Below are 13842 nucleotides of genomic sequence, written 5' to 3'. Positions count from 1 at the left end.
TGTTAGGATGAGGGGTGCTTTTAGCTCACAAGGTCCAACAGAAAGTGACATAGGATTAGAAATCGGGTTCCTAACTGGGGCGCCAGAAAAACCTACTGAAACATTTATTTCGCCAGACAAAGGCGCGCCAGGGAGTTTTGAATGCATGATTGAACTCTTTGCAGCACCAGTATCCAGCAGAAAGGGCCCCGTTACATTTGCTGTAGTTACTTTAACTTAAGGTCCGCTCTGATCCACTGGCACTGAAACAACTCCCTCTCTCTGTCTACGGCTGTCCTAGTAATCATTATCTTCTACATTGTCATCTTCTGCATAATAATCATTATTGTAGTACTGAGCTGTATTACCAGACGCGTTGGCTTGCTGATCAAAGCTATTTATGGTATTTTGAGGCGGAAGAGGACGCGCGTTCTGGGGAGCATTTCCACGCCCTCTACCTCTAGGAGCTTGCTGACCACCTCTACCTCTTGCGCCATACGCATTACTGTTACGCTGCATTAATTTAGGGCAACTATATTTAAAATGACCTTCCTCTTTGCAATATGAACATTGGTTGGGACCTACAGGGATTCGTGGTTGATAATACCCATTCATTTGCTGACTATTCTGAAATTGTTGGAGCTGCTGATAGATACCTTGTGTCTGCCTATAATTATTCTGTCCTCCACGTGGTGGGTAGGCCTGCTGCAAGAGGACCTTTGTTTTTAGTTCTTTCGTTTTCTTATCTGTTCTATCCTTCTCATCTTTGTCTCTATTCTCATAATACTGTGCAGTAGCCAGTATTTGCGCTGAAGAGGAAACAGCCCAAGAACTTTCTGAGTCTTTTAATTTCTTACACAACTCGGGAAGTAGATTCTGCACAAATTTATCAACAAATAAGCGTTGGCCACCTTCAGTACCCATGTCTTGACCACTGTGGTCGATAAACGTTTCTTCAAACCTGGTGAAGAAATCGGACACTGTCTCATCTTTCTTCTGCTTACATGCGGATAGTTTATCCCAATTTACGCGCATCGCAGGCATTATAATTTTCATGTAGGTAATAATTCTACCAGGGAGCGCTGCTATGAGGGGCTCAGGTTTTGCACCACCAACTTGTCTAGTGTCTGCGGCAATGATATTAGCCCATGTGTCCCCTAGTTCCGCAACATGATCTGCATTACGAATGGATCCCCATAAGGGCTGTGGAACCACATTCCCAAACAACATATCTATATCGGCTAGATTCATGACACATGATTCTGCAGTTTGTGATAACTCCTTATAATATCATGCAGGGTTTTTACGGGGATCAGGCAATGTCTGTTTAAGCGCTAACACCTCAGAACGCTTCCATGGTACATGTACCCAAACACGCTGAAAATGTGCTGGAGCAGCAGCAATACCTTGAGCGGCATTAGCCGCAACGGCTTCTTTCCATACCGGAGGGACTTCTCTCATGGGGTATTGTCGCGCTTTTCCCTTTCTCCCCACAGGGAAATCTGGTTCAAACAACGACTGTTGACAATCATCATTCCTCAAGGCTAATAAGATCTCAACTGCTCTATTGACTTCGGGGCCCACAATCGTACCTTTCCAAATTCAAATCTCACTCGACACAACTCCTGCGGGCTTGGATCTCTACCATGATCATCCAATTCCTCACAGAGGATTTCACACATTTTCTCGAACACATACCTCTGTTTCGGGGCATCCCATTGGTGAAAAACGTCAACAACTGATTCCACATCATAGAGTGATGAAAAAATAATCCACCTACGCGCCATATGATCTAATGTCTTTTTCTCTTCAGGATCAGGCAGCTGACTGCGCAATTGCTTACGCTGTAAGGCAGGAGTCGCACTAGATGACCCAAAGAGAGGCGACATTAGGCTAGTAACTACATTAGCTAGACGTTGTCGCGCTGAAGGAGACGTTGAGGCGAAAACAGGGGGATAGACAGAGGGAAGAAAAACGGATTCAGATACAGGTACCGGGGTAGTGCAAGAAGGAGCGCCAGGGGAAACCGCTGGCGTGCTAGGCAAAGTCGCAGGAAGCGCGGGGGTAACAGGTAGCAAAACTGGCGGCCCTTGAGAGGGCTGCACTGCAGGGATAGGAGCCAGCTGAGGAGGAGCTGGCGGCTGTGGGAAGGCTTGCGGCATATTTACTGGAGGCTGCACATTTACAAGCTGTGGAGGTGCGGTGGCGTTTTGCGCATATGGGGGTGGCGAACTTAGCAAATGGGACATTAGGGAATCTTTCTCATTCTCTTTTGTCTCATCTTGCACAAGGGGTGACAAAACAGGGTAACATTTATCAATCCCTAGTTTGCGCTGTCTGTGCAATTGCTCATTCATTTGTTCCTCCTCATTATCTTTAAATTGCACAGCTGCTTGCATCACTGACATACCTCTCTCTCTCTTATTCCTTTTCGCTAGCTTAATTTCCTTCTGTTTGGCTTCCTTTCGCCATAGGCGGAAATAATCAAACATCGCCGGCCGGGCTTTCTTTTTAAACAATTTTACTTCCAAATTATCTAAGATATCTGTATCGAAACTACCATTTTGGGGCCATTTTAAAACACCGTCCTTTCTGGTGTATCGGATCCATACTTCATTATATGCAATGGGGCCCACGCCATGTTTTACATAAAGCTCATAAGTTGGAGTTCCAATTGGAGGAACCGGACATGAATCCTCTAACTGGAAATCCCTTCCACAACCCAAACAAAATAATCTTCCAAATACACTAGCACCAGGCATCTTTGCTCACTAGTCTAGTTCCAAACTTCAAAGGATTATCGATTACGATAGTCTCGTGAATACACGAGTCCTCTGGCTTTGGGGTTTGCAAACTCCAAATAAACCAAAATAATCCCGAAGGATACCAAACAAATTGGGAGACGCTCCACTTATACTTAACTGAATATCGATGATCAATGGCGTCACCAGAAGACTCTCTCGATTGTTTCGCTCTACCAAAATCGTCAAGGGTCCAAAACAGGGCGATTAATCAGGGCAGCAGTCCTTCGTAGCCGTCGGGACGCGGAGAACCTCGCAGAAAAGACTTTCGGACCACGTCGACATGCAGGGGTCGATGAAGTGGCAGCCTTCCTCCAGAATTTCCACACAAAGCTCCTCACGAACCTCTGGCTTGGACCGGTACCACTGAAATCGCCCAACGTTGGGCGCCAACTGAAGTACTGGGAATTTTAAGCCCAGCGGTGCAGGGGAACACACCCTATGACTTCGGGTTCTTCCTGTTTCAGACCTACAGAAACACAGAGTCTTCTGGGTGAAGTCAAAGATCAATTTGCGCTATGTCGCGACAGTTCGTGCCTGCGGTAACATCATTTGTTGCGCGATCACGTCTTTCTTCTCGCGATCATGCACCGCGAGACAAGTGAAAACAAAATGGCCGCGCCCGTGAGCAACCGCATGGGTAAGTTAGCGAGCCGCGGCCACGCAGAAAATACCACGAATGGGCGGGAAAAAAACTTTTCAACATTTTCGCGATAATTTGCGAAAGTGAATTTCCCAAATTCCGCCCACCCCTAGTGGACATGTCCAATTCATCTGGGGAGAAGTCAACAACTTCTGAGATCCTAATGCAATCAATAAGTGTAATTAGTACATGGTTGTAGCTCTGCAACGTCGGTGTGTAATCCATGATAGTTGTAACATTGTGATGTGTATGAGGAGGTATCAATCAGCTGAAACCAAATTACCGTCAGTGTGCCAACACAACAGAACTCTTCCACAATTAATTAAGAATTGACAAGGAGGCATGTCAATTATGAATGTGGGGGCAGTGTGTGCAGGCCCACAGGATTCATGCATTTTTGCAGCAGTGGTAATGTTTCCATATCAACAGTGTTGATGCATTTGGCAGATGAGCCATCACCTGGTGCTAAATCTGCAGATGTTCAACACAATCAAAGCTGGTAGTACCATAAATAATACAAATGTAACAAACTGTTTCAACAGATTTAGCAGCAAAGTGAAATGAGCTTCGCTAAGCTTGTCTGGGCACAGTTCTGTTGCCTATGTACTTATCAGAGTATGAAACAGGTGCTGATAAGTTGCAAAACATTACCCAGACAGTATTATTAGGTGTAAACATGAAGGTATTATGAAATCAGATTATTACAAAATTTGTGTCATTTTGCCACATATACTGTTTCATCTTGTGGCATACTATGCTCATAAATGCTGCATATATTTAATTTCTGCTGATACATAATTTTAGCGTGACAGACTATAGGTGTGGATAAATATTCGTGCTGATCAACACTGAAATGTTTGGTGACACATACCTGTCCCTGTAGCTGTGTGTCCATTCAAAAGCCAAATTACTTCATCATGTAGGACAGTTTCAACAGGGTAGCCATCACAATCAAACCATTTTTCCTATGATAGATGCTGGGAATGTGGTTGTGACATGGCAAAGTTTATCCACATCTTGAATTTGACCCATTACAGAGAAAAAATGACAACTCAACCTGTGTTTCAGCAAGGGTGCTAGTACATTTTCATACGTACAGATAAATCATCAACCTGAGGTATAGCTGTTGGGATGCATGAGCCTACCTCAGAGTAGTTCCTGTCATACCTATGTGAAATGGAGTGGCAGAGTAACAATCAGGCTAATGCCCTGGAGGCTGTAGGCCTGCTACTGTATTGAACCATGGTGTTGTACAAATCATTACCAGACTGCCTGACTGATGCATATTGTGAGTTTAGATGTCCACATGGCAGGGTTCTTGTCATATGGATTTGCAGGTATAAACTGGATGTCAGGCTTAATTTCTCAGTGCAATGTGTATATTTTGGAGTAAAGTGTGCAAATGTAGTTGTTGAACCTATTAGGCGTCAATAGGCCTAAATGAATATATATAGTGCCATTGGCATGGTGTGGTCAGCTGGACACATGCTCTAGTCTGCACATGGATTGGCATTGAAATGCCAGACTCAAGTCCTGTATATCCCCTATGTGCCATTGCTGGGATACATTCATACAATGCAAGGTATGAAGTCATGTTGCAGAACTGTGTAAACATTCACATGCAGGAATGCACAGTGTTAGCAGCGCACAGAGCATTTCACTGCTCACCTACTGGTGGGGTAAGTTAGACTGGCTAGCACCAACATAGGCATCCTTGCATCATGGGGCAAGGGGCCTTGCATTATATCCAACAAGGTTCTTTTACAGATGAGTACTCCTGCATGCATACACATACTCCTGAGATTCATTTTATTACTTAAATTGTGCCCTGACAAATTCAGCCCTGGGAAAATAAGTGTACAGAAAATAGTTTATGTAAAGGTCATCATGGTTTTGGTACAACTGTATACCAGAGGATTTCTGTCAGATTTCAGTGTATTTGTCTCAAGGTAAATCGGTGAAGTGTAATACATTAATGTATTGCAGGAGGGAGCCACCCACCCTCCATCTATGGATTGGCTACCTGACACAGAGCAAGTAAAGTCAGCAATGTGTGCTGCCTCGTGTAACTCCAGATGGGCCATGCAATGCAGAAGCACACTGGCCGAACTTGCTTACCTTACTAACGCTCATGTATGTTTCTGACCACCTATCACCCCACTTGCATGATGCAATACCAACACCAAAAGTGTACATATCTGGATCATGTGTCCAATTTCCTATGGACACATCATCATGAATTTGACTCACTGTTATGAGTGATATGGTTGGAATCATATTGTGATTGCATTGCCATATTGTATACCTACACTGACCTCATCACTTTGCTTTGTTTGCCTGGTTTTATTAGGAGATGTCTTTGTACAGAAGGCATATTGTCCATATCTCTATCTCAAATTTAGGTGTAGGTCTAGACTGTTACTTAGGCCACATGACAGCTGATGAAGCAAGGACCTCTGATACGAGACGGGACTGCTATAGGCACATCCGCCACATCTCCAAGGCCTAACTGAAGATGGGTGTCCTATACAAAAGGGCACATGCATTGGGGACATGGAAGAGTTGAAGGCGGGTGGACACCACTCAATCAGCTGCCTCAACACATCTGGAGGGTGTCCGACAGCAGCAACAAGAGGTCCAGACGCAGGCCACACCGGGACCATCAACTGCATCACAGCAGACAGTCACACAGAACAGGAGGCCGAGTTGTGCCAAAAGCTGCAAATTTTAACTATATGATGGTAAAAAATACGAAAACTGAACTGAAGGATGCATGTCATTTAACAGGAGCAGGCCAGCATCAGAGAAATGTTGTTGACATTACAGGAGGCCATGGAGAGGATTTCCACACAAATTTGACTCTCTCCCTCAGGACCTTCCCATTCCCAGTTGTTATTATGTTGGATAATTCTTTGTTGTTAGTAGGCATAGTGTTGGTTAGGGTTTAGTATAGTGTTAGGTTTAGTGTAGGTAAGTCTTAGGTTAATAGTATCCTTTGTAGCTGTTTGCAAGTTTGTTATTTGTGAGGGGTATTTTTAAGTGGGGGAGGATTGATGTTTAGTGTGTATATAAAAACAATATATAAAAAAAGTAACAAAACAAAATACCCCCCAAAATATATATGTTTAGGATTAAATGCGTTAATAGTATATGTGTAGGATGTAGTTTATGTTTGTATTGTAACGGGCTATGGGTATTAAGGAGGTGGGGGTGTTGATGTTTAACCTGACACGTGTGTATAGTGCTTAAGATAAGTTTAGATTGTAAAGACTAGAGTCAAGGTTAGTTAGTGTAGGCTAGGTATAAATAGGTAGCTTAATTAGTTAATAGTTTTATACATTAAACATTTTCATTCATTCACTAGTTCATTATCATGTAATATTTAAGTTTTGATACAATTGTGTAAGTTGAGTTGAGTACATGATGTAGCAATTAACTTGTGGTCTATAAAGGTATATGAAGCTCTGTCAGAGGCCTATGGACAACTTGTTAGTCTACCTCACATTTGAGTCATGTATGGACCTTTTTCATTACTTTAGAAACTATAAGAGGCGCTCAGTTGTTGATTTTACACACAGCACAACACAGGTAGTCTCCTACTGTAGCACCCTGTATGAAAGTGATGGGGCATGTATAGATTGGATAGTTTGTTGTGTCACTAGAGATTAGTGCTCCCTGGCTGTGCTGGGACACACACTGGTGCCTTGCACTACCGCAAACACACTTGCACCATTGTGCAATAAGGGTAATTGTTGGCAGGTTACTAATTGTAAATGTAGTCACACCTGCCCTGAGAATGTCCATCATCATTGCCATTGACTGCTTGCAAAGTCTGGCACATGATGCAGCTCTCTTTGGTAAACTACTTTCAAAGTTTCATACCCATATATCTCTCATTTGCTCTTATCCCTGGGGAGGTGTTGCATTGTTTCTGGTTCCTTGGTCTGTCACTTATGGAAATAAGCATTTGCAATGCAATCAGTCTCACCTTTGGGACCTTATAAAGTATTTAGCCACGCATCACATTATCCTGGGTGCTGCCAAATCTACTGTTCTTTAACATAGCACTGCATTGAGAAGTACTTGCAGTTTTATGGCAGGCTGCCATTCCTGCCAGAACGGGGTATGACGGCCATAAACGCAGGCAGTCTGGTTGGATCTCCGGTAATCACAGGAAGCACTTGAATGCTTGCTCAAATGCTGTAGCCCATTTAAAGCACTGGATGGTACAGAAATCTGTTCAGGTGCAGGGCAGCAAACACTGGTGTGCGCGTATGCCCCGCTGAGCCGATACTGAGAAGGCATCCCTGTGTGATGAGGATAGTGTGCCAGGATTGCAGAGACCATAAATTGTGCTAACCGGGTGCATCAATTGCGAGTATGTACATCAGTATGTACCACTTTTGCCAACACAGTGAGGCTGTCAACACCCTGCCATGCGCAACAGAACACCCAGCAAAACTACAGGAAGGCAGTGTGAGCCTGCAGGGCAGGGGGCAACAAGAGGCACTTCTGGCATGTCCTTGGGCACTCAGACGAGGCACCCAGGAACTCGTGTAGCAGTTGCAGTGCAGAGCTACCAACCCTCTGAGCACTGAGATGGATAAAAAGGGTGTTATAACAACTACTTTTTAATTATCTGTATTTTATTCTTCCTATCTTCGCACAGTATCAGGTTGTTTCTTGCACAAGTCCCAACCTGTAATCTCATGAAAATAACATGCAAACAACCATCACATGATGCAAAAAAAAGGCTAGCGCATGTGCAGTGTAACTCACTACACGGCCTTCACTCCACCCTGCCTATACTGATACCACAACTAAAAGAACCAAAAACGAGAATTTCCCCCCAAAAATCTACATTGATAAAAATAACAAAAGTAAACGCATGGTTTTGCCTTTGTTCAAAATTGTGTTGTATAGTACTGCAATTTCAACTGGATTTATTTAGTGTTTACGACTCATGGCGAGGGGTTGTAGCACTTCACATGTTGATCTCTGGTACCTGCAGGGCACCTAATGATGAGACACTACGCCCCCACCCGTATGTGTCTCTGTGTGAGAATGGTACAGTGTGCTTCATTGTTCAGTGCTCTCAAGTTTTCAGAATTCGTAAGAGTGAAGTCTAATTAGCATGCTTGATGACATCATCGAAAGTAATGTCATACAGATGTCGACCTCAATAACATAGCAATGGACATTAGTTAAATGATAAAACAATCACAACGAATGCAACATTAACAGAGCAAACACAAGGAGATGATGGAAGGAGTGCTGAAACTTTTCAGACACTCACCCCCAGTCACAGATTTGGGTTGAATCCATCATCGTTCTTTACGGTGGCGGCTCGCATAGGGCGTGCTGAAGGGTGGTGAAGCGGGGAGGCGTAGGGGCAGGGTGGGGGGTAGTAAACTCAGACATATGACGGAACAGAGGAAAGTAATTATTACTCCCACTCCTACTTATTCACAATTTATCAGGTAACATAGGGTCCCAACAAGGAGCCCTTGCAGTTCTTGGCTACTGGCGTTGAAGGTATTGGATTGTCCTTGTGCATTCTTGTATGGCGCGCAAGTATGTGGCTATTTCATCAGGAACATAGGCATACGTATCTGGATATTAATAATACAACCATGCAGATTTATGTACTGTAAATTCTCTTCAGTGTGAGCAGTGAGGTTATCATATTAGGATGATCAAGTTGTCATATTCACTGAGCGGCATATATGTGGATGAGTGGAACAGTGCTATGGCCTCCCATGCCTCACACATCCCATTTACAGGTGGTAAGTATTTGTGTGATTAGAAGCAGATTCTCACAGTGTGTCAGTCAAGTAACAGCAGCTTGTTGTTACACTCTGACATTACATTGGGAAATAATAAATTGTTCATCATACCATTGCAGTGGTTGTACTTGGTGGAGGTGCATATGCACAGACAGCATATGCAATTGACTTTAGCTCACTCTTCTTGAGATGCAGACACGTGGGTTAGGATTTTACACTTATACCACTGTATAGGTAGTCCTTTCCACAACAAACATACAATACTCAATATGGTTTCTAAAAAAATGGTATACAAGATATTTTTAGACAAGATTGAAGGTCCATCATAATGTTATTGTGAGTCTGATTGTAGATTTTTGGGCTGCAGCAGTTATTTGAAACTAATGATGACCAGACAGAGTCCGTTTGGAAAACATGCCATACAACTGAGGTGGAGGTGAGGAGTATTTCAGTGAGGGGGCACAAACTGCCAATAGGGTAGGTAGGCTTGATCAAAAGTCCACAAGTGGATAAGATAAACAAGTGCACAAACAAAAAGTGCGGTACTGGGTGACAAAGAAGATGGAATGATGTTAAACAGAGGACCACTAGAAAACTGGCCCGGAGGCACCAACAAATTTTATCTAGCAGTTCGCTGATGAAAACTGAAGAACTCCACTTCTTCCCCCTCTGATGGGTGTTGTGCCTCCCCTTCCATTGGTGGGGTTTGTATGGGAGGCATCTGGGAACACACAACAGAGGTAGAAGATTTGGCTCCCCTGTCCCCACCTGCCTTTGTCTGTGCCAGTAAGGCAGTCTGGAAATCCATGGCAAGGGTCTGGTGACATGCCAACAAAGCAACGATGTTGCAATGGAGGGCACATATTGTTCTCATGTTGGATTCCAGCTTGCTCTCCAGGGATTCCATGATGATACAGATGACCCCCAGCTGCGTGGCAACTTCACTTGTGTCAGATGAGGAGGCCTGTTGTTGGGTCCTCTGCATCATGACACCAGCGACGTCAGCTAGGGAGTCAGTTTTATTTTATTATGTGCACAGGTAATTAAAGCCTTTGCACAAAGTGCTAATTTTAAAAAGACTTTACATGAAAAGAAATATAAAAAGTTGCAAAAGTGGTGAATTAAAGTGCTAATGTGCAAAGAGACTTGTAGGGCCTGCATGTCCTTCTTACAAGTCTCAGCTTCAGTCCCTTGTCATGCTCCAGGCTTTTACTGTTCACTGCAGGCCTGGTGGCATATGGTATTTGTTCTGAGATTCTACTCCAGTGCTAGTCAGGGCATCCAGTGCACTCGTAGTATTCTGGTCACACCTAAAAATCTAAAATCTAAATCCAGTATTTGTAAAGTGCAAACTACTCACCTCTAAGGGTCCCAAGTAACTGGTGGCCATCGGGGAGATTAAGTGAGCTATTGCCCAGAGTCACATGGTGCTGAGCTGAGCTTTCGCAGGTGCCAGAGATCGAACCATGAGCCCTGCACTCCAGAGTCAGTCGCCCTGGCTGCTGCGCCACACCTAACCAGGTATTTCGTAAACCTGCAGCTAGGCTGTATGGCTGTCCCATTGAAACAGACTAGGATTGCTGGCCTGCAATGGTGAATGTCTCTCTGGTTCCAGACTGGTCGTAGAATGTTTTTGGGCCTTCCATGGTGGCCTTGCAAATGCAGATCTGGTGGACCAGTGTTTCAGGAGCATTTCCACATAGCCGACATAGCCCTGTTATCTTTCCGGCTTCCATGGGGGTAGGTGTGAGTGTGATGGCAGGCAGCCCATTCTATAGTTCATGAAAACTAATTTGAGCTGTGCTTTGATGGCTATGCCCAGGTATGGCTGGGGTTCTAATTTGGTGTAAAACACCAGTGTAAGCCAAGAGTGCTGTCTCAGTGAATAACTCTTTGTCTAGAAGCAGCAAACAAGCTTTGAAACATTTGTTGACTATTGTCTTAATTTGATTGTAGGTGATATAGGACTCCAATTGATCTGTTAGACCTAGTATTGCCAGGGAGCTTTCAATGTAGTTTCTGGCAGGAGAGTGGGCCCTTCCTTTCAGTTCGTTCCAAAGGTGGGCACAAAATGTTGCTGTGCTAGCCTTCTTTGGCTATAACAGAATGTATGAAGGCACCTCCCTGATTGTTTGACTAGGCCATATTCAGGGCGTAGCTGGGCTGGAGATGTGTATACTGGCTGGGGAAACACCTATTTAAAAAGCTTAGTTATGACATTGTCCAGAAAAGCATTGTCCCTTCCCCTCAGAATTACACTTCCTCAAACAATGGTGGGAATTTGTTTTGCCTGATTTATTTTTAACAAAGGTAGATAAGTGGAAGACTCTGCAGCTGCTTTAATAAACTTGAAAGCAGCTTTAAGGGCAATGGATTTCCAGCACATTAGCTCTAGATGCGATTTAAAGGAGCCTCTGCTGACCCTGAGCATGCCCAGGAATTTATATTCCTATACCCCTTTGATTTTGTTACCACCCAAGTACTAGTGATTTGGGCATCACAATGGTTTCCTAAAAGACATAATTTTTTTACTTTTTTAAGTTAATGGTAATAGCATTGGTGGCAGAATATTGAGCTGTAGTCTCAAAAAGCGTTTGGAGGCCGATCTTTGTTTGGCTAGGCAGAATGAGAACATCGGCGTACATCAAGCACGATAGGGGTGCATTCCCCTGTTTCAAGTAGTGAGAGTTCACTTACAGTAAGCTGGTTCATAGGTCTGCTAGAAAAACATTCAAGAGGGTAGGGATTTACAAACATCGTTTTCATAACTCCAGTTAGGCTGGAATCTCCCTTGAAAGATGAACACTGTCCCAAGCTTGATTCTCACCCAGGTGTCTATTTAGAGAAGGATTATCGCCCTCAACCGGTGGTTAGGTATGCTCCAGCTGACTAGTTTGCTTCACTGTTTGCCTCTGTCTATGCGGTCAAAAGCGGACTTGTAGTCTATGAATGAAAGATAAAGAGATTGTTTGGTGGTCCTGCTGTTGTCAAATAGAAGAGATATGGCCAGGAGATTTGGAGAACCCTGTTTAGTTAAACAGGATTAATGTTGCTGTCTGATGCCCAAGCTTCTCTTTCCTTCAGGAGACAGCCAGCAAAGTGCTTGGATTCCTCATCCAGAAGGGCTATAAGCCGGTTATTTGCTGGATCATTGACCAAGCTCCTTTTGTAAATCGGCTTGATTGTTGAGCCTTTCCATGAATAGGGGATGATGTTAGATGTGATTACGCTCTTAAACACTATTTCCAGGTGTTCCGCCCAGAACGATTTGTTTACTTTAAACAGGGCTGCCGGGATTCCACTCGGTCCTGGTGCCCCTTCTCTTTGACTTTTAACGATATGCCACTCCATTATAACAACTCGAGTGGGCAACAGATGTGAGATCCTTGGCTCAGTAGAACCAGCTTTGTGGCCAAGGAGGACCCTCAATCTTGTGAAGCTTGGCATCTGGGTTGATTTAGGACTTAAGTTACCAAAATGATTTGCAAGGTATTGATACCAAGTCTCGTCCGCAATGTTTGTAATAGCTCTTGTTTGCGTCAGCTCATTTAAGTTGTTCACCAGCTTCCAGAACGTGCCTACTTGTCTTGAGGTCACACAGGAGCTTGGTAGATAGATTAGCTGATGTCTTTCTCCCTAAAGCCCACAGGTGCTGCCTGCATGCTAACCTGGACTTGGTAAGGTTTGCTCTTGATGTTTCATTCCTGGGGTTTCTTTGATGTAGTCGTAGGGCTTGATTTAGGCAATGTTTAAGTGCTTTAGTTTTCTTTTTTGCTGATGGCCGGTGGACGTTAAAATAAGATCTGGAAATGTCACCCATGTGTGTGTGGTTGTCTGCAAGTTCTTTTGTGAATTGCTCACAAGCCGTATGGACTGTGCTCTGTCCTTACAGTTTGGTTATTCACATGCCTTTAGCTTCATCAGACAGGTCGGTGATTGTGCTTGATGACTATTTGAGCTCATTTTTGTTAACTGTACAGACACTGCCTTGGAATGTGTCTGTTAATTTCTGGTAGTCCAGGGTCAGGGCAACGAGTATCTCTTGGTAGGTAGTTGCTTTCATTCCGCTGGGTGATTTGAAAACAGGAAACCAAGTGAAAAGGTGGAGCCAAGAGCACTGTTAAGTCTATTACTGTGCATGCCTTGTAGTTTTGAAAAGAAAATGATGGTGGATAATCAGTGTGAAAACGATCATTAACAGCTCTTAAGTTCAAAGACTCTAACTCGCTGATCAGTGCTCTGCTCTGTTTATCATGTTTGAATATTAGGTTTGAAGCTTGGTTTGGGATCTGCCAGAAGGCATTTTGAGCAACCTGTGCCTCTTCGTCCTGACCTGTACCCAGCAGATTCATGTTGAAATCTCCTGAGAGCATTATTTAGAAGGGGAACAGACCATCCTGCTGTACAGGGATTTCGCTGTCAGTTTGTGTTACTTTTTTGTTGGTATGTAGACATTCACTAGAGCTAGCTTAAGCCACAGAGGTCCCTGATTCGGGGTGAGTAAGACTGTTTGCGGACCGTTCCACACTGTTAATTTAATAGAATGACTCCCTTGAATGGCGGCCTAGACATAGATTGCTAGTCCTCCATTAAGGGTTATTTTTGTGGCTGGGACTGTGTAGTTGATGTGTCC

Source organism: Triturus cristatus, chromosome 12 (genome assembly GCF_964204655.1).
Source record: "Triturus cristatus chromosome 12, aTriCri1.1, whole genome shotgun sequence".
In the NCBI taxonomy this organism is placed as follows: Eukaryota; Metazoa; Chordata; class Amphibia; order Caudata; family Salamandridae; genus Triturus; species Triturus cristatus.
This window is presented reverse-complemented; position numbering follows the sequence as displayed.